The sequence below is a fragment of the Pipistrellus kuhlii genome, unplaced genomic scaffold (assembly GCF_014108245.1).
Source record: "Pipistrellus kuhlii isolate mPipKuh1 unplaced genomic scaffold, mPipKuh1.p scaffold_m20_p_1, whole genome shotgun sequence".
NCBI classification, from domain to species: Eukaryota; Metazoa; Chordata; class Mammalia; order Chiroptera; family Vespertilionidae; genus Pipistrellus; species Pipistrellus kuhlii.
The window spans coordinates 12,885,302-12,912,836 of NW_023425404.1; the positions used below are offsets into that span (position 1 = coordinate 12,885,302).

Genomic DNA, 27,535 nt, shown 5'->3' on the forward strand with positions numbered 1-27,535 from the left:
TCCCACCACTCCCATCTCTCCTGCTGTGGCGGGCAGGGCGGGGCAGGCGCACCCCGCCCATCCCACCTGCCCCGGAGTGCCCACAGCCACCACCGCCACCGTCGCCATAGCTGCGAACACTTCCACCACAGCTGCAAGTCTTGCCGGCTATCTTGTGGTGGCTGTCTTGTGACCACGTGGGGGTGGCCATCTTGTGTGAGGGCATGATGGTCAATTTGCATATTACCTCTTTATTATATAGGACTAGAGGCCCAGTGCACAAAATTCATGCACGGATAAGGTCCCTAGTGGCTGCCGGCTGCCAGCTGGGTACTCCCTCCCTTCCCCAACTGCCTGCCACTGCCCCCTGGTGCTGCCAGATGGGGCCTCCCTTCCTTCTCCTGGCTGGCCCTGTCCCCTGGCTAAACTCCCAATTGAGGGGACAATTTGCATACTATGCTTTTATTATATAGGATTGCCAAATGGTTCTCCATTTGCAATGTTCTTCAGTTGTTCCATATCTTCTCTACTATAATACTTTCTTGGATGGTTAGTCTCTTTGATTTTTAGCCATTCTAGTGGATATAAAGTGATTTCTTAGAATGGTATTAATGTATATTTTCCAGATGACTAAAGATGTTGAGCATTTATTCTTTGTTGTTAAAATCTTTTACAAAGGCAAATTTGCAGATTGATAGTAAGTCCTATGTAATAAAAACCTAATATGACAGGTTGCTATGATGTGCATTGACTACCAGGAGCAGATGCTCAATGCAGCAGCTCCCCCTAGCCTGCAGGCCCCAACTGTTGGTAGTGGGGGATGGGGTCAGTGAGTGGGCGGCATCAGGACCACCCAGGTGGGTGCAAGTAAGTGGGTGCTTCGATCACCCTACTGGTTGCCCACAGATTGGACCTGATCTCTGGCCAGGCCTAGAGACCCTACCTGTGCACGAATTTCATGCACTGGGCCTCTAGTATCTTAATAAAAGAGTCATTTTAATTACTATATATGGACTTGGTTTTTTTATTTTCTTATTTTTATTTATTTTTTAATATTTTTATTGATTTTTTACAGAGAGGAAGAGAGAAGGATAGAGAGTTAGAAACATCGATGAGAGAGAAACATCGATCAGCTGCCTCTTGCACCCCCCCACTGGGGATGTACCTGTAACCAAGGTACATGCCCTTGACCGGAATTGAACCTGGGACCCTTCAGTCCACAGACCGACGCTCTATCCACTGAGCCAAACCAGTTTCGGCTGGACTCGGTTTTTTTTTTTTTTTTTGTTTTTTTTTTTAATATATTTTATTGATTTTGTACAGAGAGGAAGGGAGAGAGATAGAGAGTTAGAAACATCGATGAGAGAGAGTCATCGATCAGTTGCCTCTTGCACACCCCCTACTGGGGATATGCCCGCAACCAAGGTACATGCCCTTGACCGGAATCGAACCCGGGTCCCTTCAGTCCCCAAGCCAACGCTCTATCCATTGAGCTAAACCGGTCCCGGTTGGACTCGGTTTTTTTAATCTGACTTGTAAGATCAGAGGTTAATTTGTAATTAAAAGTAAATGAAAAACATTTATTTCTAGTATAAGATTTTTTAGAAGTTTTATATCATAGTGAAAATTTATATAGTTTTTTTTGGAGTTAAATAAACATTTACTGTTGATTAATGTTTGTAAGAACTTTATTTGACTGAGAAGTAAATGATTCAAGAGGAAGACTCTAGACTGTATTTTTGTAGTATTCCTTTTTGAATTTGGTATGTTGAATCATTGATTCAAGAACATTAAAATTGCATGATTTGGCTGGTAAGCTATTCTGTGTTAGAGCCACACGTGAGAACTGATAGTCTAGGGAGGGTATCAGGTAATAATAATACCAGCGGCAGCTAACACTATATCCAGGCTTGTTCTAAGCAATTTAAATACATGAATTTAATCACCTGAATGAAGGTAGGTACTATTATTGTCTTTATTTTCTAGTTGAGGAATCGGAGATACAGAAGTTAAACAGTTTGCCCAGAATCATAGAGCTTGTTGTCTCCTGGGATTCAAACCTAGATAGTCTGCCTCCAGAACACATACTTTTATTACTCAGTGCTAAAGTGATTAAATTAAATGCAGTCAGTTTTGCATTTTTATAGTTTAAGATTTCTATGTTTGTAAATAAACTCTCTACCAGTTTCTTTTTCCTTCACTATCAGTACTCCTGTAATATATCTCAGGGGTTGATTTATAGAAGGAAAGTTTTATCTGATTTAACAGATGGTGGACAACCTAGTAACCTGATATTGAGTGCTTTCCTAGAGAAGATGTAATTTCTCTCTTTACTTTAGTTGAGTGTTGGAATTGGAGCAGTTACTTTCAGACAGTCAACAGTGTTAGTTTAACTGGTCTTTGTGAAAATCTCTAAATGTAAATGTTTAACATCCTCTGGAAACAAACTGAGTGAGATTTGAGGTTGATGGAATTCGTGTCTGAAAAATGTTGGACCTAATACCAGCACTGCCTAAATACTTGATATTCATAGGTATTAATGATGTGTTGGCGCAGATTCACAGTTCTTAAAATTATTTTCTATTTATTTTGGAATCCCCTGCATATTGAAACCATGGAACTCATCTTTGTCATTAGTTTGGGTTTAGATAAGATTAATCTTTGAGGGAGGGCTAGGTTTTTCTTTTTTTAAAATCTATTTTTATTAATTTCAGAGAGGAAATGAGAGGGCGAGAGAGAGAGAAACATCAATGATGAGACAGAATCATCGATCAGCTACCTCCTGCATACCTCACACTGGGGATCGAGCACACAACCTAGGCATGTTTCTTGACTAGGAATCGAACCATAATCTCCTGGTTCATAGGTTGACGCTTAACAACTGAGTCATGCTAGCTGGGTGGCTAGATTTTTGGGGGCCAATTTTCTTGAAAGAAGATTTGGGAATGGGAAGAAATAAAAGTATATATTGGCTTTGCCTTCACAATACCTTTTGTGGCTTCCTCCACTTCTGGTTTGGTGTCATTGTATCATGGGTGATGTAAAGAAGTTGAGGTGGGTGGGAAGCATTTTGTATGTTTTAAATGAGAGAATATAAATTCTTTAATGAATAAACTATGAAATATGAGTTTAATTTCTGTGCTTCTACATTATGATTTGGGTGTTTTAACTTCTCTGGGTCTTTATTTCTTCTTTTATAAAGTGACTAGAGGCCACATGAAATTCATAAATTTTTAAAAGTATTCTATCATTCCCTCCTCAACTATGCTCTACCTCCTTCCCCATTTCTCAATTACTCCCTGCAGCCACAATTCTCAAGCTGATCAGGCTGGCAGGCAGAAGCAGTTAGGGGCAGGCAGGCAGGCAAGCAAACAGTTGGAAGCCAGCAATACATGTGGGATTGAGCCTAAACTGGCAGTTGGACATCCCCTGAGGCAGGCGTCTTCAAACTACGGCCCACGGGCCACATGCAGCCCTCAGAGGAGTCTGCATGAAATTCATGCACTGAGGGGGGTGTCCTTCAGCCCAGCCTGAACCCTCTCCAATCTGGGACCCCTCGCAGGGGTCCTCAAACTTTTTAAAGTGGGGGCCAGATCACGGTCCCTCAGAGAGCTGGAGGGCCGGACTATATGAACTACTAATTCCTACTGTAACACCTCGGCTGCGCTCACTGCCCAAAAAACCTGGCGGGCCGGATCAGACTCCTCTGCGGGCTGCATGTGGCCCGTGGGCCGTAGTTTGAAGATGCCTGCCTCAGGGGATGTCCAACTGCCAGTTTAGGCTCAATCCCACATGTATTGCTGGCTTCCAACTGTTTGCTTGCCTGCCTGCCTGCCCCTAACTGCTTCTGCCTGCCAGCCTGATCAGCTTGAGAATTGTGGCTGCAGGGAGTAATTGAGAAATGGGGAAGGAGGTAGAGCATAGTTGAGGAGGGAATGATAGAATACTTTAAAAAATTTATAGTGGAAGATAATGGTACATATTTACATGATAATGGGACTGATCTTATAAAAAAGGAAAGATTGATGATACAGGAGAAAGTGAATTATGGAAGGAAAGAAATTTTCAAGTACAAGACAATAAAAAGAGCAGACTCCGGTTGCCCTTCAATAATAATCATAGATGCTTACTCATTTTAAAATAGGGGAAAAAGATGACTAGTTTAGTTTGGGTGGGATATTATAGATTTGGTTGTGGAAAGAATAGGGAACTTTTCGCTGATGACTTCTATTTTCTTAGTGAAAGTGTCTTAAAAGTGGTGGGAGAAATAGAGAGGAGGGGTGAAATGTTTAAGGATTGGGGGAAATATATAAAACAGCCACTACAGGGAGCTTTTAAGATAATATTGCTGTGGTTGAGGTTGTTAATTGTGAATTTATGGCAGTAATTGGTCTTCTTGGATATGTGATCTTCAATATTCTCCTGGTCTGCTGCAGTCTTGAAGGTTAGTTGGAGGTGCTAGGAGAGAGGGAGAGGAAAGAGACATGGGGAATATTGGATTGATTGGAAGCAGTGAGTGTATTGATGAACTGTGAAATCTAAAGTGGATAAAAAAGAGTGAGTAGAAAGATCAAATCTTTTATTATATGTATTTCTTCTTTCTGATTCCTTTTCATTTATGTCCAAAATGACCAGAATTTATACACACTCAGCCATTTGGAATCTCCCATTCTTGTGTTTCATTTTAGTGGTTTAAAAAATCATTGAATTTATTGGAGTGACCTCCTAATATATAAAAACCCTAGGTTGTAACAACCAGTAATGACCAGAGGCTGACCAACTGGAAATCAGTGCTGGTCCCGCCCCCACACAAGCGGTAAGGGACAATCAAGCAGGCAGGCAGAGGGGTTAGAGGTGATTTGGTAGGCAGACCAGCAGTTAGGGAAGATCAGGTAGGCAGACGGCCCCTTGCTGGCCTGGCCCCACGCCCAAGCAGGCAGTTAGGGGCAATCAGGCAGACAGGCAGAGTAGTTAGTGGTGATCAAATAGGCAGACCAGTGGTTAGGGGTGATCAGATAGGCAGACGGCCCCTTGAAGGGCTGGCCCTGCCCCCCCCAGCTAAGAAAGAGGGAGGCCCAGGCCAGCCAAGCCACTGAACCCCAGCCTGTCGCCTGCAGAGGGAGGCCACTGGTGGCAGGGGATGGGGGCGGTGCTGCACAAGGGTGGGGCCAGCTGCCCACAGCCTGGGGAAGGAAAGCCCCGATAGGCCCTGATCTCAGGCCAGGCCTATGGACCCTACCCAAGGGGTCCCAGATTGTGAGAGGGTGCAGGCTGGGCTGAGGGACACCCCTGAGTGCACAGATTTTCGTACACTGGGCCTCTAGTCTATATATATATATATATATATATATATATATATATATATATATATATATATATATATATACTGAACGACCCATTGACCAGTCACTAATGCGCACTGACCACCAGGGGGAAGATGCTCAATGCAGGAGCTACCCCCTGGTGGTCAGTGCACTCCCATAGCGGGAGCGCCACTCAGCTGACTGGGATGACTGGTGCCAGGATGAGCTGGGGTAGCTCCTCACTGGCCACCTGCTGCTTTACACACTACTATATCCCTCGGGGATGTTGGGTGCAGGTTTCAGCCTGATGGCCCGCAGGCCACGCCCAGGGACCCCACTGGTGCACGAATTTATGCCAAATGGATTGAAACACACACACACACACATACACACACACACAGTGACCTATAGAGCTTGTGAGTGTGATCTCAAACATAACATTATTTTAAAGACTAATAATTTTCAAGTCCAACTTCCATTGTTAACTTCTTTCTATTAATAGGATACAGGAAAATAATTTCCTCTGAAAATATCTGGATCCATTTAGGATCTTTCTATGAAATTTGTGATAAGATCTGAACTTAGAAAAAATAACTGTTATTCACTGTTAATACAGTCTTTTTGGAAAACAGTGTGGCAAGCTCTCATAAATAGTTAAACATACACTTATAATGATCTAATAGCCCCACTGCTAAGGATTTACTTAAGTGAAATGAAAAACTATAGTTACACATAGATGTATGCTAATGCCCCAAATTGGAAGCAACCCCAAATATACTTCAACTGGTGAAATGATAAACTTTGGTATATCCATCCAGTGAAATACTATTTGTCAGTGCATATAACAACATGGATGGATATCAAATGCATTATGATAAGTGAAAGAAGCCAGACTCAAAAAGCTACACCCATTTGGCTTGAATGTGGGTTTTTAAAATAATATATTGGAATAAGCAAAACTAAAAGGACAGATAACTGACTGGTGATTGTCAAGTTGTGCAGGAATGGTTTGACTACAAGGGATGAGGACATTTTTGGGGGTGTTTTCTGTTGTTTATATCTGATTTATATCTTGATTGTCGTGGTGGCTACATGATTGTATGTATTTTTCAAACTCAGAGGTGTAACTTTTAAAAGTGAATTTTAGTATGTATAAATTATCCTCAATTAAAGTTCTGGCACATATGTAACCATATTAAAAAGTGCTTTAGAGAACTATGGCCTGAAAATGTTTTGTTTTTAGATTCTGCTTATGATTTTTAAAAAAATGGTGCATAAGCATCATTAGCATTTGTAAAGTTCTTTGAAGCTCAGAAAATTTGTAACTGCTGAGTTTGTTTACACCTAGCAAACATTCCTATCATGTTTAAAAGAATGTTACAGGATATATCCTCCTTACATAAGGAAATCAGAAGCTAACACTTTTGAACCTTTCCTGCCTTCCCATTAAATCAATAATGATAATCTGAAAGATTACTTTTAAATGCAATAAAGTTACAAAAACCTGTTTCTAACTAGTAGCCTCCGACAGCTCCAATACTAAGCAGTTAGTATCCCGTAGTTAAAGAAAGTGTCTTTATAACTAAAGTTACTGACCATGTCTAAGCAAACTTTGTGATGTAAGATCTCTCAAATCTAGCCTTCCTATTATCAACCAGACACAGGACTTTCCTACCACTAGGAAGGGAGTGGTTTCCAGCTTTGGGATGACACAATTGAAAGGTTCTGAAAAGGAATTAAAAATAGTCTCTAGGAAAAATAACTCGGAATAAAAAGTGTACTTCATTAAATCAAGCATAAAATTAGTAATCTATCACTTAGGATTTAAGTGATAGACCTACCTCTGCCACTAACTAGCTGTGTGACTAGCTAACCTAATCTAGGCTTCTGGCTCTTTGTCTATAAAACAAGGACACTTTATAAAGTCTCTTGGGCTCTGCCTCTGGACCAGGAGCCGAGGAGGCCCCAGGCTTCAGTGTCTCCCTTTTGCATTTATTTTCCCTATCACCGAGAAGTATTTAAATTATTTTTTTTGAGCCAGCTATGTTTACATATATATTTGATACATTTATATATTGATTGTTATTTGGGTGAATGTCCTACACTATCTTGACTAGAAGCCTTTTTAATCTTTCAAAGCCATGGTTTCGCATATTGAAAATTGGAATTATAGTTCTGACTTCTTAGTGTTTCTTTGTGTTGATGAAATATATATACACACTTATATTATTAGAATAATATATAGTAAGTGATATATATACACACATATGTATGTACATATATACACACATAGACCTATATATAGCAGCTATTATATTTTCAAGTGAGTCCTACACTTTCTTGTTGGTTTCTGTGTGTGTGTGTGTGTGTGTGTTTGTTCCAGAACTCTTGTCAGTCACTTTGAAATTTCTGTAAATGTGTCTGGGGATTGGCATGTCTTGAGGCTTTAGGGTAAGGGTAAGACATTTACAATAAATCTAATATTAACCTATACCCCTACCAACTTTCGATTGTAGGTGTGTTTTTTTTTTAGAATAAATTTTTTTCCCCCCAGTGTAACAACAGGCTGAAATGCTTTGTTTGTATTTGTGGTCATGTTTTAGAAATATTCAGGTAGTTGATATTCTTTTAAGCTCTATTGCAAGTAGTTTCCATTAGCTATTGTACTAATAAAAAAAAATTAGTGCAATGTGTCTAAAGATGTGGATGTTGTAATGGAGTGAATTTTAAGTAAGGAAAAGGAATATAAGACTGTCTATAAGGGAGGAAATAGGTGTTGTTTGAGGTAGAGATTTTGACTTAAACAACCATAGTTATGACAGAGGTAAAAATCATCTTTGGGAAAGAGGAACAAAAAAAAAGGATAAAATAATAAAAGATAGACTTTCAGTTTGTATGTTCAGGTTATAACTAACATGCTTGCATATTTTAATTTCTGAAGCCTTCCCTCTACTCTAGTGAGTTAAACTTAACCCATGAATTCAGAAGCATAACATTTTTTTTCTTTTAAAATAGAAATGTCAATTAAGTTATTTTTTCTTCTTGAATTTTGGGGTTGAATTAGTGTCTTGTAGATTATCCTCTACTATTTTCTAGGGAAGCCTGAGTATATTATTCTGCCTGTCAGAGATGTGTCTGAGAAGATTAGGCTTGCTGATATATGATCTTAATTTCCTTATTTCTTCAGCTGAAATAATAAGCATATGCCTTTTTTCTCCTACATCAAGTTCTAAGAATGCCTTTGCATTTATTTTTGTCTTATATTGTAAATTGTGCATATAGGTGTTGGAACCATGGAAATATATTATTAAGAGTCATGGCACAGTATCTTTTAAAATTTTAAAGTTACTATACCTGTCATAAATGAGAGCTAATTCAGTATGCCAGCCCATTTTGTAGCCATTCTCAAGATGAACTTAAGTGTTTCTGCAAGGATTGATCTAGTGACAATGTTAGAGGTTAATCAAGATTTTATAGAACAAAAAATAGATATAGAAGCAGAGAAGCATCTAACAGACTCAAATTACAGCGGGAAGGCTGGGGAGGGTTGGGGGGTGGGAGATAAGAGATCAACCCAAGGACTTGTATACATGCATCTAAGCCTAACCAATGGACGCAAGACACTGGGAGAGGGGGGAGGAGATGGGGAAGGCGGGGTGGGGGGGGTAAGAGGGTGGGGATGGGGGGTGGGGAAGGTCCTTGGGGAAAAAAAGGAGACAAATGTATTACTATTTGTAACAGTTTAAACTATAAAATAAAATATTTTATAAAATTCTTAATGGTTATGCATGTCTCCCCTAAATAAAAGGCCGTTTTTTGTGTGCCCCCAAAATTCATGTGTTTAAATCCTAACTCCCAGTGTGATGGTATTAGGAAGTGGGGCCTTTAGGAGATAATTAGGTCAAGAAGGTGGATCCCTCATGAGCGGGATTAGTGCTCTTTGGAAAGAACCCCTGAGTGCTCTGTTGCCCCTTTATGCCATGTGAGGACACAGAGAAGATGACCAGCTATGAATTAAGAAGAGGGCACCAAATCTGTGGATACCCTAATCTTGGAATTCCCAGTCTCTGGAATGATAGGACATAAAGGTTTATTTATTATTTAAACTACTCAGCCAGGTAATTTGTAAATAGCAACTTGTACAGACTAAGCCAAGAAGTAAAAACATTGTGCTCATGCTTTCAAGAGCTAGAGATTGTAGAATATAATAGCATGGTTTTAGAGATTTAAAAATAGGAGTTCAGGTCGGGCTCTACATTTGTTATTTGAACTTGGGCAGGTTTCTTACTACCTCTAAGTCTAAGTTATTCAGGAAGTAAGATGTGTCATTTTATGGTATCTGGTTGATGGTCATTGGTGCCAGTTCAACACTAACAGGAATACCCAATTTGGATGCAATGAAGAAAGAAACTTTATTCAGTGCAAAACAACTCAATTGTGATACAACAGCAAAGCTCCAAGGCTGCCCTGGAGCCAGGCCCCTCTCCTGCAGACAGCTCTGCTCCTCTCTGGTGCTCCCCTCTGCTCTGCTCAGTGCCAGTTTGCTGCTTTGTGTGAGGATCCGTGGTCTGCTCTGTTCTGCTCTGGTGAGACTTTTATGTTTTAGCTCAGCCAGGGATATGCAGTCTTCAGTCTTTAGTGAAAGGGAAAATGCACTTCCAAACAAAGATTTTAAAAGAGACTTTAACTCTTGTCAGATCTGCTGAGCGATTCTGTAATGTTTAAGTAGAAGATGTTGGATCAGTATAGTTTGATGGGAAGAACACAGGATTTGAAATCAGGTTTTGAAGTTTGTGTCAGTTTACTAACTATATGACTTTAACCTTTTTGAGAGTGTTCTCTTTATTATATGAAAAGAATAATGATATTTATCTCATAGAATTGCTATAAGCATAGCAATTAAAGTTTGCAATGAACCAATTAAAATTAAAATGCTTTGTAAACTATAACATACTTTTTGAGAGTTATTAATTGGGATATTTGTTGTATTTAGTAAAACAACATATGAGTTGCTATCATATGGGTTAAAAGATTGCCCACCTTTGGTTTGATGTATCACTTTTATTTGGGGTGATTATCCTTAGGTATTTGTCTGCCTTTTTGTTTTCCTTAATAATGAATTTTTTCACGGAATGAGGATTCCTCCTTTGCCAAAGTTAGAAATCTATCATTACAGTCAGCTTTATGGTGTGGTGACTACACTGGGATCTAGCCTTTCTTGACGTCACTGGTCTTAAGGGTCAGTACCTCCCCTATGAGGTGTTTGGGTCTTTGAGATGCACTTTTGGTTGCCACAGTGATTTGGGCGGGTGGCTGCGCACCGGCTGTGAGTGAGCAGGAGCCAGGAATACCATACATTCCACAAGGTACGAGAGAGTTCCGCGTGATTTCGAACGTTCCGCCAGACTCCTTGTAGGTGAAAAACTTGTACTTATCTGATCCTAATTCTGTTGTACATTTAAACACAAAGTATTTTTTGCATGATTTTAATAGATACGGGATTTTCCAGGAATTGCGTAAACAACTTGTACTTTATTTGTTTTGTTCAGAAATTTAACAATGGTTGTTAACTTTTTCAGAAAAATCATATTATCAATGCATTGTCCCTCATGGTCTCTGATTTTCCAGAACAAATTATTGTGTTAATTTACATTTGTAGCTGTCACTTTCATGGCATTTAAAAATATATATATATATATATATTATTATTATTATTATTATTATTATTATTGATTTTTTACAGAGAGAAAGGGAGAGGGACAGAGAGCTAGAAACATCGATGAGAGAGAAAAATCGACCAGTTGCCTCCTGCACACCCCCTACTGGGGTTGTGCCCGCAACCAATGTACATGCCCTTGATTGGAATTGAACTTGGGACCTTTATTCCGCAGACCGACACTCTATCCACTGAGCCAAACAGATTTTGGCATTCATGGCATTTTTATGTATCGGTGCAAGTATCTATTTCCTTATTAATATGAATTCTAGGATGGTCATACTTGAGCTTTTACAGATTAAAATATGATTGTATTGAAAATTACTTTTTTTCTCATATTACATTATCTTAATTTTTAAAATTGAAGATAGGCAAGTGACCTGCTTGCATTTAATTTTAGGTTTATGCTCTTAAAATAACTCAACTTTTGTTTTGTGGGGTTTCATGATGGAACCTGTATTTAACAGAAATCTATGTAACCTTTCTAGAGGAAAGTAGAAGATTTATGTTGGCCTACGTTATGGCTGTCTGTACTCTTCTTTGCTTTCTTTCCTTCCCTCTCCTTCTCTCCTATTATTTTCTATTTTCCTTTCTACTATGAAATATTTGATATATAGACAAGAATGTGGTACTGTATTTGTAAATAATGAAGCATGTAATAAAACCAGTACCTTTGAACCCACCCCCCAACTTAAGAAATCATATATTTCTTAATGGTATATTTCTCCTTGATTTTCATTCATCTGTCTCTCCACCAGGAATAAAGCTCTTCAGAATGTTGTTTCATTTATCATTCCCTTTTTAATTTTACCTTAAATTTCTATGCATTTCAAAAATATATTTACTTTTGCTTATTTTTTAACCATAAAAAATGGAATCATATATATTCTTACTTGCTTTGGCTAATTTACATTATATTTTATTTATTTTTGGTAATATATAAATTGTTTTTATTATTTATTTATTTATTTTTTAAGGAAATAAGTATCTTAATTTCTTTCTTTTTAAAAAAAAAATATATTTTATTGATTTTTCACAGAGAGGAAAGGAGAGGGATAGAGAGTTGGAACATTGATGAGAGAGATCGATCAGCTTCCTCTTGCACACCTCCCACTGGGGATGTGCCTGCAACCAAGGTAGGAATCGAACCCGGGACCTTTCAGTCCGCAGGCTGACACTCTATCCACTGAGCCAAACCGGTTTCGGCTATAAATTGTTTTTAAAATACCTTATTGTTGAAAGTATTACATATGTTTCCTTTCCCCCCATTGACCCCCTCCAGCTCCACCTCCCCCATCTTTCGCCCTCCGCTCCAGGCCCTTACCACCCCACTATCTTACTCCATTGGTTACGCATATATGCATATGAGGTCTGTGGTAGATTACCTCCTACTCACCCATCCTCCCCTGTCTTCCCTCCAAGATTTTGCACTCTGTTCCATGCTTCCATGTCTCTGGATCCATTCTGATCATCAGTTTATTTTGTTGATTAGATTCCAGATGAATGAGGTCATGTGATACTTGTCTTTCTCTGACTGACATATTTCACTTAGTATGATACTCTCCAGGCCCCTCTTTGCTGTCTCAAAGGGTAAGAGATTGTTTTTTTTTTTTCTTCTTTATTAATATATTTTATTGATTTTTTACAGAGTGGAAGGGAGAGGGAGAGAGAGTTAGAAACATCGATGAGAGAGAATCATCGACCGAGCTGTCTCTGCACACCCCCTACTGGGGATGTGCCCGCAACCAAGGTACATGCCCTTGACTGGAATCGAACCCGGGACCTTTCAGTCCGCAGGCCGATCCTCTATCCACTGAACCAAACCGGTCTCGGCAAAAGATTCTTTTTTATTGCTGTATGCTATTCCATGGTATACTAGTAAATATACCACAGATTTCTCTTAAAAATATATTTTATTGTTTTTTTACAGAGAGGAAGGGAGAGGGATAGAGAGTTAAGAAACATCAACGAGAGAGAAACATCAATCAGCTGCCTCCTGCACACCCCCTACTGAGGATGTGCCTGCAACCGAGGTACATGTCCTTGACTGGAATCGAACCTGGGACCCTTTAGTCCACTGGCCGACGCCCTATCCAATGAACCCAACCAGTTAGGGCTACCACAGGTTTTTTATTCACTCATCTACTGATGGACACTTGGGCTGTTTTCAGATGTTAGCTATTGTAAATTGTGCTGCTATGAACATAAGGGTGCATACATTCTTTCTGACTGGTTTTTCCGGTTTCTTAGGATATGTTTCTAGAAGTGGGATCACTGGGTCAAATGGCAGTTCCATATTTAATTTTTTGAGGAAACGCCATACTGTTTTCCATAACGGCTGCACCAGTCTCATTCCCACCAGCAGTGCACTAGGGTTCCCTTTTTTCCACATCCTCACTAGCACTTGTCACTTATTGATTTGTTGATGGTAACCATTCTGACAGGTATGAGGTGATACCTCATTGTCATTTTAATTTGCATCTCTTTGATGATCAGTGACTTTGAACATTTTTTATGTCTCTTGACCATCTCTATGGCTCTACAGCAGCGGTTCCACAGGTTGAGAACCAATAGCAGGGTCGCCTAAGACCATTGGAAAACACAGATATTTACATTACGATTCAAAATTATAGTTATGAAGTAGCAACGAAAATATTGTATGATTGAGGGTTACCACAACATGAGGAATTGTGTTAAAAGGTCGCAGCATTAGAAAGGTTGAGAACCACTGCTCTACAAGAATGAGTTTTAAGCATTTTTTTTATGGTGACTCCTCCAACATACATACACACACTTGAAAGAAAAATGAGAATCAGTATTCACCTTTACTTATTACATGTAATGCACTCATCTTTTCCAATCTATTTCTCTCTCTTTAAGTGCTGATTGTGATCTAAATGATTTCACTGTTGATTTTTCACAGTTCAAAAGAGTAGTATTGGTTTTCTTTGGAGGATAGACCTGGCTTTCCTTTGCTTATCAGAAGGCAGCTTCCCATGAGGTGAGTGTGCACCTGGCTAAGCAGGAGCACTGCTTCTACACCTGGAATATCCTGTTTAATAAAGTTTCAGCTAGGACAAAATTTGGATTCAGTCCTTAAGTACTCGCCACTCCTTGATGGGATGAATTCCCTAGGTATGCCCTAACTAAACATTTCAAGTTATGCTGGAGTCACACCTTTCTCTAAAGGTGCAAGGAACAGGATGATGGGATTGGTTGGGGCTTTCTATTCTTGATACTTACTTTTATGTCAGATTTGGTTCCCCCTTTTACTTATTTTGGCCATAAACTATGTATTCTTGAAGGCTCAGATCTCAGTAGTTTACTCTTCAGTTTCCTGGAGACTTCCTAATATACATATTCAGATATTTCAGGTATTTTTTTTAAAATATATTTTATTGATTTTGTACAGAGAGGAAAGGAGAAAGATAGAAAGCTAGAAACATCGATGAGAGAGAGTCATCGATCAGCTGCCTCTTGCACACCCCCTACTGGGGATATGCCCGCAACCAAGGTACATGCCCTTGACCGGAATTGAACCCGGGTCCCTTCAGTCCCCAAGCCGACGCTCTATCCATTGAGCCAAACCAGTCTCGGCTATTTCAGGTATTTTTATTTGAGTTCTTCTTTTTCATTCTACTAGAGACTTTGAGTTCTTTGCCAAAGAAAAGAAAGTTAATTTACATGGATTTAATTTCAGGTAATTATAAAATTAGGCAAAGAAGCTACATGTTTTAGCTTATATTATCAATATGAAATGATATTAATTTCTATCTCTTTGGTTATTACTAGGAAAGTTGAACAACTTGTGTTTATGACTTTATTTCCTACTTTGTCAGTTGTCTATGTATCATTATGAATTGTAGAGCTCCTATACTAAGGTATTAAATCTTTGTTTTATATTGTATTTTTCCAACTTATCATTTGTCTCTTAACTTTTCTTCATAATGTCTTTTGCAGTATAGATGTTTTACATTTTATATTCAGTTTTAGTAGTCCTTTATAATTTCTGTTTTGGTCCATTGATGGCAGCCTTGCCCCATTCTGATTTAACTTTAATAGTTTTTTTGTTTTGTTTTGCATATTGAGAGATTTCTAGAAAATGTTTTTTAGAAATAGAAATCTCAGTATGAACTGGTTACATCTATATTTTTTACTAATTTTTTTTTTGTGTGTCTTTTCTTCACTCCCTTCCACCTAAACTCTATTCCATCCCAGGCCTTCTCCACACTACGTCCGTGTTTCTGACCAAATTTATTATTGTAAAGGAAAATTAGGTATAGAAGGTAGGTGAGGCATCACCTTTTTAAAAAATGAAAATTTCATAGAGATCAATGAAAACTTTTGTTAGACCAATACTTGCCACAGAAAACAAAGCACATATTGAGCCTAATTTGCTTTTTATTGATCTTTAAGGGTTAGGAACGTATTTTCTTGTTCCTCGTTAATTTAGATATGTAGGATATGGTATATAAGAAATGATACAATAACTTAATTAGATATTCTAGGATTTACTTGCTCTAAAAATTTCTTGCATTATGTGTCATCACTAGAGGTTATTGAAGTGGATGCTGCTTCCATTTGTATTATGCTCTTGGCTTTTGTGGCTCCCTTTGCTTTTGTTAGTCCCTAAATCACATTCTTTAAAATCTTTCATGGTTTTCAATATTCTGTTCTATATGTCTCTAATTTTTTTGTCTTTTTGTATTTTTCTTTTTGTTCCTTTCCTCTATTTCAACTTGAGCTAGGATTTTTTAATATATATTTTATTGATTTTTTTACATAGAGGAAGGAAGAGGGATAGAGAGCTAGAAACATCGATGAGAGAGAAACATCAATCAGCTGCCTCCTGCACAACCCCCACTTGGGGATGTGCCCGCAGCCAATGTACATGCCCTTGACTGGAATTGTACCTGGGACCTTTCAGTCCCCAGACCGGCGCTCTATCCACTGAGCCAACCGGTTTCAGCTTGAGCTAGGATTAAAAGCACTTATTTCTTGTGGTTTTGAAGAAATTAATCACATAAAAAAACTTTATTTTTTTAATGTACAGATCCTTTCCAGCTCTGTATATTTTAGGCTACCGTAAGCTCTACGTGCACAGTTTTTCTGGATAGTTGAGTTTGCTAGCTACTTGAATGAGAATGTATATATAGAGGAAATATCATTGTCATTTCACCTAAAATATATTAATAACTAGGGGCCCGGTGCATGAAATTTGTGCACTGGGGGTTGGGGGTGTCCCTCAGTCCAACCTACCCCCTCATACTTACTGGGAACCCTCAGGGGATGTCCTACTGATGGCTTAGGCCCGAGTTTCAAGGGGGGCGGGCCTAAGCCACAGTCTGGCCTCCCTTTGTGGGAGGTAACCTGGCCGATCAGGGGAAGGCACCAGCCCCATCACCCTGCTGCTGCAGCCACTGCCAGCCACCTCAGCCACCAAGGTGTTTTCATCAACGTGGACTCCAGCCCCTTCACCAAGAAAAAATGACAACTTCCTTTAGGCATTTTCAAGATGTGTCTTTCATAGGATATGCAGTTCATATTCTCTCTCTCTCTCTCTCTCTCTCTCTTCCCCCCCTCCCCCCCCTTCCTGCCTTCCTGCCTTCCTGTCTTCCTCCCTCCCTCCCTCCCTTACCGGAGGATATGTTTCCATTGATTTTTAGAGAATGTGGAAGAGAAAGGGAAAGATAGAGAACAACATCAAAGTGAGAGGAACACTTTGATTGATTGCCTCTTGCATGAGCCCTGACCTGGGCCCTGGCCAGGGATAAGCCTGTAACCTAGGCACGTGCCCTTGATCAGAATCGAACCCAGACTCTGCGTTCGGCAGGCCAAGGCTTTCTCTACTGAGTCAAACCGGCTAGGGCAGGATATGACATTTCTTAGCCCTCCAACAGGACCTTCGTTTTTTACTCCAGAAGTGTGGTGGGAAAACTCTCGATCACCTTTTTGGATTCTTATTACCCAAGTTACTAAGAATATTACCAGTGGCATACAAGAAACTTAGCCAATGTGCAGTCAGAAAAGGTGTTTCCTCTATAGTTCACACCAATCGAGGGCTGGGCTCTGCCCAGGCCTAAAGCCTCTTGGGCAGGAGCAGAGCCCCAGCTCCCTGCGATTGATTGCTGGGGGTCCGCTCTTCCTCCAGGCCTTTGGGTCTTGAGCAGGAACGGAGCCCAGCTCCTTGCAATCGACCCAAGGGGGTCCACTCCTGCACCAGGCCGAAGCGGACCCCCAGCTCCCTATGATTGATTGCAGGGGTCTGCTCCGGCACCAAGCCACAAGCCTGTGATGGATCGCAGGGGTCCGCTTCTGCCCAGGCCTTACCTCACAGTGACCTGGGTGCCAGGATGCTCCTGGAACATAGGCCCTGGGCGCCTATGTATGCAAATTAACTGTCATCTTTTTTGTGTTAATTTACATAATCACTCTTGATTGGCTATAGGCGTAGCAAAAGTACAGTCAATTTACATGTTTGTCTATTATTAGGTAAGTTGATATAATGATAAGATAAAAGTATTGAGCCTTATAAACTCAATAGTGAATCTGCCTTGTGAAGAGTTGGAGGAGTTTAGGGATCATCTGGTATCTATTTTGTTCCCTCTACAAATATTTGCCTGCACTGATTTGGTCTTGAAGATAAAATGAAGTGCCTCACTTCATGGAGCCTGTAGTCTTTTATGAAAAGAAGGTTGGAAAGAAAGTGTGTAACCTTTTTCTTTTCATTTATAAGAAAAAGTTTATTTAGAAATTTACAGAGGTAGTAGAAGTGAGCCAGATGAGCTGTGTAGGCTCAGGAAACAAGGTGCAGAAGCAAAAGAAGGAGCAAACTCCTTGGAGTTTAGGAGAAAAGCACAGGTAATGCTTCGGGGGTGGGGGGGACAGAGAGTAGAGGGGTATGGAAAAGGTGTGGGCATACTCCCGAGAAACTATGTAATCTTATTTAAAGACTCCTCAAGCGCTCTCTTGTTAATGGCGGGCGGCTGCTGCTAAGCGGAACGCAGACAACCACTGCCCGCTGCGGGAAACTCCCTGCCTCTCCTGCTTTCTGCTCATCGCCAGTACTTGCCAGCATGTCCGTGGTGCCGCTCTGTTGCTCACATACCAGCTCGCAACGTTTCTATGTAACGTTGACATAAGAACCTAGATAATGGTGTAAACATATGTGATAATGTTGAATTTGCTTTTGTTTCTACTCATTCGTTTTTGTACATTAAAGAAAGTGGAATTAAAAAAATCCTCATTACATTTTGGTCGTTATTAATATGCACAAAAGAAAAAGGTTCTGATTTCTTTCTGCACATTGGTAAGGAGGAACTGTAAAGTAGGAGGAGGGGAGCCTGAATGAGTGTACTAGGTAGGACAGTGCCTCTCAAACTTTTCGTTGTGTATGAATCACCTGAGGAGCTTATTAAAATTCAAATTCTCATTCAGAAGGTCTAAGATAAAGGCCTAAATTCTGCATTTCTTACAAACTCTCACACTTTATGAATAGCAAGGAATGAGTGCTGCCATTTTGAGAAGAGTAATTTGGAGTTACTCATCCAAAACGAATAGCACGTCACACTTGGCCTTGGTGAAATGAAATTGTAAGAGCTGTTAATGTTCATTCATATTCTAAGGGGGGGGGTAGGTCATAAACACCTATTTTTTGAATGGCATCCAGAACTGAACTTGGCTGGTTGATGGGTCTGAAATCTTTGAAAAGTTGCTAGGAAGTGAAAGAGACAAGAATCATCAGATACGATGAAAGTAACTATTTACTCAGATAAAATTTAAGTTAAGTGTTGACTAGGAAGACTAATTTATAATTGAGATTTCCTTCTCTCTTTGTGCTTACCCTAACATAGCAATTCTAGTTTTAAAAAGTTGAAGTGAATGCTGTGCTTTTTTAAAAATAAATAACTTTTCAATAGGCATATTTTCTGTGGAAATTATATCAAATTTCTTTGATTTTAGGTCTGCATAAGTTTTAAATGTTGTGTGTAAGTTGTCTTTGATTTGTTGCTCTAGTGTAGGGGTGTCGAACTCAATCAGAGAAGGGGCCAAAATCTAAAATCCAGCCTAAATCGCGGGCCGAATGGTTTACTGAACAGTCATAAACTGTCATTGTGATGGAAACGCAGCGGAGTGCAGTGATGACAGAGCGGTGCGGGCCACATTGCAAGGCCTGGTGGGACGGATTTGGCCCGCGGGCCTTGTGTTTGACACATGTGCTCTAGTGGCAGCTACTTGGAGCATAAACAATCTGGGAGTTAATTTATGTTCATAGTATTAGCAGAGATTTTTTATTTTTTATTTTTAGCAGAAGACTTTCAATCTTGGAGGTAGTGTAAAATGTTCTAACATTTATCCATAGGGGGAAATTTAGCAAACCAAATCTTTGAAACAGCAGCCTTTTATTTAGTTTTGTGTTTCCAGTTTTTAGAAATTTATATTTTCTTTCTGGTCTTATTTCAGTAATGCTCTATATTCATAGTTCCTCTTCAATATGGCACCTCGCCTGCTTCAATCTGAAAATATTGGAAAATTACTAACATTCATAATTTATTTTGGCTCCATGTTTTAGTATCATTGAAATGCTGGTTTCCTTGAAAATAGTTACAATATGATAAGGAGATTTTTAAATTTATTGTGCTGTAATGGAGGAAGAAATATGTGAAATGTAATCATGGACAAAATATAAATATTGCTTTAATTATATTGGCTCATTATAATGAAATACATGTGTTTTCACTAGTAACATACCCAATTCGATTTCTGGCATATTTGAAAAGCATTTACTACACCTATTGTTCCCTATGGTTTTGTGTGTGTGTGTGTGTGTGTGTGTGTGTGTGTGTGTGTATGTATTTAGTTCTCTTTGAATACAACTGTTAAAACTGAAAGCAAAAACATCAAAAGCATTATAGTCTGTTCTAGAATCAGACCAATGAAGAAATGAAGTGAAACACATTGGCTAAAAATATATAATATTTTGCAAATTACATCTGAAATTGTTTTGTGAGAGCATCTATCTATTAGAAATGAAATTTAACTTTTCTTAATCTGTGGTTTTTAAAAAACATTATTATCTGAAAGTAAATGTCCATACAAAATAAGTTTCTAATGTCTTCCAGTTTTTAGCTCGTTTTTCCTTAGGATCATATAAGCCTTTGCTATATATACTGAGTAGTGAATGAATATTCAGAATGTTAGAAGTAGAAGGAATTTTAGAGCTCATGTAAATCATACAGATAACTAGAATTTCTAAAAAGAATTTTAGATTGTTTGCATGGGGCTATAGGCTTTTTATTTCTAGCTTTTCGGTTATTTAAAAAACAGCTACTGCCCGGCTCGAGTGGCTCGGTGGTTGAGCGTCGACCTATGAACCAGGAGGTCAAGGTTCAATTCCTGGTCAGGGCACATGCCTGGGTTGTGGGCTAGATCCCCAGTGGGGGGCATGCAGGAGGCAGCTGGTCAATGATTCTCTGTCATCATTGATGTTTCTCTCTCCCCATCCCTCCCTCCCTTTCCCTTCCTTCTCCTTTCTGAAATCAATAAAAATATATTAAAACAAACAAACAAACAAAAACAGCTATTCATTTTAACACCAAAAGAGTACCAGGGACAATCTCACAGTAAGCACAGTTGTAACTTTACACCCATGTTTGGTCATGGATGGCACCTGTTCAAGGATTAGATTTCAGAAACCATTATTTAATGCAACCCTCTCCTTTCAGAGATGATGTTTCTGAACCCAGGGAAATATCAAAGTTCTTATAGCAATGCAGAATGATAACTGAGTTTATTTTTATTTATTTATTTATTTACTTATTTATTTTTTAAAGATATATTTTATTGATTTTGTACAGAGAGGAAGGGAGAGGGATAGAGAGTTAGAAACATCGATGAGGGAGAGTCATCGGTCAGCTGCCTCTTGCACACCCCCTACTGGGGATATGCCCGCAACCAAGGTACATGCCCTTGACCGGAATCGAACCCGGGACCCTTCAGTCCCCAAGCCGACGCTCTATCCACTGAGCCAAACCGGTTTCGGCGATAACTGAGTTTAGAAACAGGTCTTCTGAGTTCCAGCTCAAAGTTTTGATCATGTCTCCTTAATCTTCATCACATGATGAGACTTCGGCACAGATAATTTTAACAAATTTCATATAGCTAATAAGAAGTAGAGCTGGAAGTTGAATCCACGTCACCCAACTCCATTTTTAGTGAAGCCTGTGCATTCACTTCCATGTAATCTTAACCCACTCTTTCAGCCTCTATTTAGTTGTAGAGATGGAATTGTAAGTGATTGAAAGGAGATGTTTATATTAAGCATTTTCTTTCTTTGAAAATTTCAGATTTGGGCCTTAAGCAACTTCTAGGGAAGAGAACCAGTGCCTCTGTTCTTGCAACCAAAGATCTTGATCCATATCCAGAGATTGGAATATTGGTGGACCAGCCATCCTCAGACACCTGACTTAGGACAGGTAAGTGAAAGAGAGAGTAAGGGTAAGAAAAATAGAATGGGTGCTAATGTTCTTCCTTTCTGTTTAGATGGAAACATTTGACCATCTTTAAAAATTTAATCATTTATTTTGGTAAAAACAAAACAGTTGGAATCTAAATTGGTGTGGCAAAACATTTTCTTGGTTGTAAAATACATGTTAAAATGTTAACAGTGGTAAAACTGCATGGATGGCGTGGCTCAGTGGTTGAGCATCGGCCTATGAACCTGGAGGTCACGGGTTTGATTCCTGGTCAGGGCATATGCCAGGGTTGCGGGCTTGATCCCTAGTGTGGGGCATGCAGGAGGCAGCCGATCAATGATTCTCTCTCGTTATTGATGTTTCTATTTCTCTCACCCTCTCCCTTCCTTTCTGAAATAAATAAACTCAATAAAAATATAAAAGAAACAACAGTGGTGAAACTTAGAGTAATTAAATATTTTCTTGTGCATTTTATTTTTTTACATGCAATAAACATTAATATTTCAAAAAAAGGATTTTTAGTATAATTTTACATGCAGTAAATGTTAATATTTCAAGAAAAAAAAATTTTAAATATAAAGTTACATGTAATAAACAATAATATTTCAAGAAAAATGATTTTAAATGTTACAATACAAATTAATATTTCAAGAAAAAAAAGTTTTAAATAAAATAATATTACCAAACTGTAGTCTCTGTGCATTCTCCAAAGTGTATTCATGAGCATGTGTTAGTTATCTATTGTTGCATAACAAACCACTCCAACTTAGTGGTTTAAAACATGCCAGTTATCTGTTTTGCTCATGTATCTGCCATTTGTGCAAGGCTCACTTGGTGGGGACAGCTTGTCTCTGTCAACATGTGGTGTGAGGTGGAGTAGCTGGAAGGGTAGGGGTGGCTCAGGGGCTGGGAACTGGAATCATTTGAAGTTTTGCTCACTCAAGTGTTTGGTGGTTAATGCTGGCTGTTGGCACGGACCTCAGCCTGGGCTGTCAGCCAGAACACCTACACATGACCTCTCCTTTTGGCTGATGGATTTCCTCACAGCATGGTGGCTGGATTCCCAGAGAAGAGAGCAAGGCAAATTCGCATGGCATATTTGACTTAGTTTTGAAAGTCACCTAGTGTTTCTCTGCTCTTCTATTGGTCGAGGTAGTCATAAAGGCCCACCCAGGTTCAGAGGAGGGTGGTAGACGTAGATCCCACATTTGAAGAGAGGAGTCTGAACATCACATTATAAGAAGAGCTATGGGATGCCATTGTAGCCATCTTTGGAAAGTATATTCTGCCACAGTTTGTATTGCTTTTTTCTTTTTAGAAAACCTTTTTCTTTTTCTTAAATATACTTGAGGCCAGGTGCACGAAATTCGTGCACGGGGGTGGGGGGGTGCGTCCCTCAGCCCAGCTTGTACCCTCTCCAGTCTACTTGGGTATTTTGTTTTGATTTGTTTTAATAATTTTGAGATTTGGGAAACTGTTTTCCAATACATATAATAGATTTGAGAAACTAGTGCCAATATTTGGTTGTCTTATTGATCACACCATTGATATCAGTTGCCTATGACAGTTTTGAATATAGCTGGCACTTCATTTCTGGGTGTAATGGGATAATATTTTTAGATAATCCTCTAAGCATTACATGGGGGTGTTTGTCCATTCACTATATTTGGGAAGTAAACTCTAGGGAATGTCTCATTATCTATTAGACTCAGAAGTCTCCCATTCCTAGGTGATTTACGTCATATTAGCCTAATTAAGCAGAGTTGGCTCAATACTCTTTCCCCAGTACTCACAGGTAGATAGATATTTTGCAGTGGGAAATGACTGAACCAGATATTGTGATAATAAAGGTAACCTCAGAAACTTGTTCTCAACTGTGAATAGTCAGAATTGACTGAATTCATGAAACAATATATTTTAGTTCAAAAGGTACAATTGGAGAAGCTATTTTGTTTGTGTTTTGTTTTATTGCATTTGAAAAACAAAGTGAGATATTTTCCAGTAGACATAGATTGGGATTAATGATTATAGGTAGTGTGAAATATTGTATCTTAACAACAAAACATATGAACATATGACATATTTAAGTGATTAGTTTGCCTTTTTTGTTTAAAGCATTTTTTTAGCCCAGTTTTGGTTTTAAGAAATCTGAGTAGATAAATTGTTGATAACATCTTTGTTAGGTTTGTTCACTGCTTTATCTTGTCTCCATTCTACAAGACCTATGTTTGAGGGGATAAAAACTCCTTGAGTGAATGAGATCTGTTTTCTGACTGAAACTAAAACAAACAATAAAAACTCAAAAAAACAGCCCTAGCCGGTTTTGCTCAGTGGATAGAGTGTTGACCTGCAGACTCAAGGTTCCCAGGTTCGATTCTGGTCAAGGGCACATGCCCAAGTTCCGGGCTCGATCCCCAGGGGGAGTGTGCAGGAGGCAGCCAAGGATGATTCTCGCTCATCATTGATGTTTCTATCTCTCTCTTCCTTCCTCCCTGAAGTTTATAAAAATATATTTTTTAAAAACTACCAAAACAAAACTCCAAAAACACCCTGTAGAAATTACAAACATAGGCCGGCACCGGTTTGGCTCAGTGGATAGAGCGTCGGCCTGCGGACTGAAAGGTCCCGGGTTCATTTCCGGTCAAGGGCATGTACCTTGGTTGCGGGCACATCCCCCATGGGGGTGTGCAAGAGGCAGCTGGTCGATGATTCTCTCTCATCGACGTTTCTAACTCTCTATCCTTCTCTCTTCTTCTCTGAAAAATCAATAAAATATATTTAAAAAAAAAGAAATTACAAACATAGTGGTGTGAACCTGTGGCACTTCATTCAGTCCCTGGAAGGGGGTAAATGATAAGGTTCTCTTGTAAAGATAAATTACTTGGGCCCGGCCAGTGTTGCTCAGTGTTTGGCATCTATTAACTGCAGAAATTGGACTATTATTGTTGGAAACAAAGATTTTAAATTTTGTTGTGAGGATAAGCTTTGAGTTATGCAAAGTGAACCTTAGTTAGCTTAAATGGTATTGTGCTGTGAGTCTAAGTTCTTTTTTGTTCAACACTGTTTTAAGATAAAAACATAAGTGTAAATCTAGTTTATAACTACTGACTATTGTGTAATATTTCATTGCATATGCATTTTTACATTTTACTTAATGCATTTTTCTAACGGATTTCTGGGTTTGGCTTGGAAACTGCTAACACAAATAGTACTGTTATAAACCTCCTTGTACATGTCCCCTGTTAACTTATGCAAAGGTTTCTCTGTAGTATATATTGTGGAAAAAGAATCGTATATACTCAATTTCAGTAAATATTTCCAAATTGTTTTCCAGAATGGTTATCCATTTTATGCTCCCAATGGCAATGTATTAGGGTTCCAATTTCCTTTAATCCTCACCAGCATTTGGTTTATCCGTTTAGTCTTGTCAATCTGATGGGTATACTAGGCAAGTATTTTATCTTAATTGACATTTCTGTGATTGAGAGGGAGGCTTGGTATCTCTTTACTTTTATTTTATTTTAAATTTATCTTTATTGTTGAAAGTAATACAGATGTCCCCCCCCCCCCCCCCCCCATTGGCCCTTTCTAGCCCAGCCCCTCTCTCATTGCCCCAGGCCTTCACCACACTATTGTCTGTGTCCATGGGTTAAGCATATCCTATATAATAAAAGCCTAATATGCTAAGTGTCCAGTCAACTGGTTGTCTGTTCAACTAATCAAAGTGTAATATGCTAATGATATGCTAAGGCTGCTCAACCGCTCACTATGACATGCACTGACCACCAGGGGGAAGATAGTTGACCAGTCACTATGACGTGCATAATTTAAGAAAGTTTATTAATGTGTAGTGTTTATTAATGTGTACGGGGTAGACACTGACTGGTAGGTTCGCTTGCTGCTGAGGTCTGGCCGATCAGGACTGAGTGAGATGGGACAGATACGCCCTGGAGCCCTCCTGTGGTCTCTCCCCAGCTGTCTAACCTCCCACATCTCTCCCCGGCCCTGATCATGCACCGGTGGGGTACCTTGGCCTGGCCTATACCCTCTTGCAATCTGGGACTCCTAGGCGGATGTCGGAGAGCTGGTTTCAACCTAATCCCGCTCAACGTGGGAGTGCTGCCCAGTCAGAAGTTGGGCTTACAGCTGGCCATTGCAGTGGCAGTGGTGGGAGCCTCTCCTGCCTCTGCCGCTGCTAAGCTGGCAATCAGACATCCTCCGAGGGCTCCCAGACTGCAAGAGGCCACAGGCCGGGCTGAGGGACCCATCCCCTAATGTACAAATTCCTGCATATATCTCTCTCTCTCTCTCTCTCTCTCTCTCTCTCTCTCTCTCTCTCTATATCTATATATATATATATATATATATATATGTATATATATGTATATATATATATATATATATGTGTGTGTGTGTGTGTGTGTGTGTGTGTGTGTGTGTGTGTGTATGTATATATACATATTTGGTTACTTTCTTCTCACCCACCCACCCTGCCTTCCCTCTGAGATTCATCAGTCTGTTCCATGTTTCTAAGATTCTATCTGTTTTGTTCATCATTCTGTTTTGTTCTTTAGATTCCACAAATGAGATCATGTGATACTTGTTTTTCTCTACCTGCTTATTTTCACTTAGCATAATACTCACCAGAGGAGCTGCTAAATTGCAACTATTAAGAAGTCTAATCTAGCCCTGACCAGTTTGGCTCAGTAGATAGAGTGTCGACCTGCAGACTGAAGGGTCCCAGATTTGATTCCAGTCAAGGGTTGTGAGCATGTCCCTAGTGGGGGGTGTGGAGGAGGTGGCTGATCGATGTTTCGCTCTCATCAATGTTTCTAGCTCTCTATCCCTCTCCCTTCCTCAAAATCAATAAAATGTATTAAAAAAAGAAGTCTAATCTAATTTTTCAAAATGCTAATAGCTTTTTATTATAAAAATAAGAATGTTCATTACAAAACAATCTATATATACATAAAAGCCTAAGTTACTGGCTGACCATTGACTGGCTGATTGGTAGCTATGATGATCACTAGAGGGCAAGCGCTCAACACAGGAGCTGCTGAGCTGCAGTGACTTGGCAGCTGCAGTTTTTGGGTGATGCAACCGGAACCAAAGATGAGGGAGCCAGATTCTGAGGTGCGTCACCCGAGAACTGCTCTCTTGCAATCTGGAACCTCTCAGGGATGTTGGAGAGCCGGTTTCGACCTGATCCCTGCAGAACAAGCTGAAGGACCCCACCAGTGCATGAATTCGTGCATCAGGCCTCTAGCTCATTGGCTCCCCACTTTGGGTCTGGCTCCCCACTGGACCTCTAGCCCATGCAGAGGTTGTGGGTCTGGCCTTTATAGAAACTTTTCAACTTGATTAACTAAATGATGATATATGCAGGACCTCCTGGCTGTGGCCCTGATGTCTGGCGCCCACACCGGCCCATCTGCTTAATACTGATTTCCAGTGGAAGTAGCAAATTTTCCCGCTACCACTCTAGGCTGGGAAACCAGCTGCAACTTTCCTCCTTCTGGGCAGACAGTAGCATCAGATGGCAACCTCTGGGAGGGATAAAGGTGAAGGAGCAGCTCAGGTGGGAAAGAGGTTCCCACAGCCACTGGACTCCACCTGGGCAGAAGCCTGACATTGAGCAGCCCGACTAGATTTCAGGCTAAGTAAATCCTATTTGCTAAATAATTGGATTTTGCAGCTAACTGCCCACAAATCATTAATTACCGCCAAATTTAGGGTAAAGTGAGATGAAAGAAGCGAGACAGATACAGAGAGAAAGTACATAATAGTGGGAGAAGAGAGGAGGGAGCCCAATTCCAAGGTGCATCACCCATGAACCACTCTCTTGCAGTCTGGGACCCATTGGGGGATGTCAGAGAGCCAGTTTTAGCCCAATTCCCACAGCCCAGGCCGAGGAACCCCTCTGGTGCACGAATCCATGCACTAGGCCTCTAGTTAAAGTATAGAAAACAATAAGAAAAGAAAATTCTCATAATCTTTCTACTCAAAGATAACTGCTATTACAACTTTACTTTATATACTTTTAAATGCCTTCCTAAGTGGTG

At 39.7% G+C, this 27,535-nt stretch overlaps 1 protein-coding gene across 10 annotated transcripts in view; it reads left to right on the plus strand.

Moving 5' to 3' along the window:
* NUMB (NUMB endocytic adaptor protein) overlaps positions 1 to 27,535 on the plus strand; it is a 115,579-nt gene that overhangs the window by 10,293 nt on the left and 77,751 nt on the right. For 7 of the 10 annotated variants that reach the window (XM_036432021.2, XM_036432042.2, XM_036432086.2 and 4 more), the window contains exon 2: positions 21,345 to 21,473. The exons of 2 other annotated variants lie outside the window; for them this stretch is intronic. The gene's annotated coding sequence lies outside the window, so the exon portion shown is untranslated. Of the gene's footprint in view, positions 1 to 4,421; positions 4,537 to 21,344; positions 21,474 to 27,535 lie in introns of those variants that run through there. One more of the 10 variants, XM_036432027.1, reaches the window with a different exon arrangement.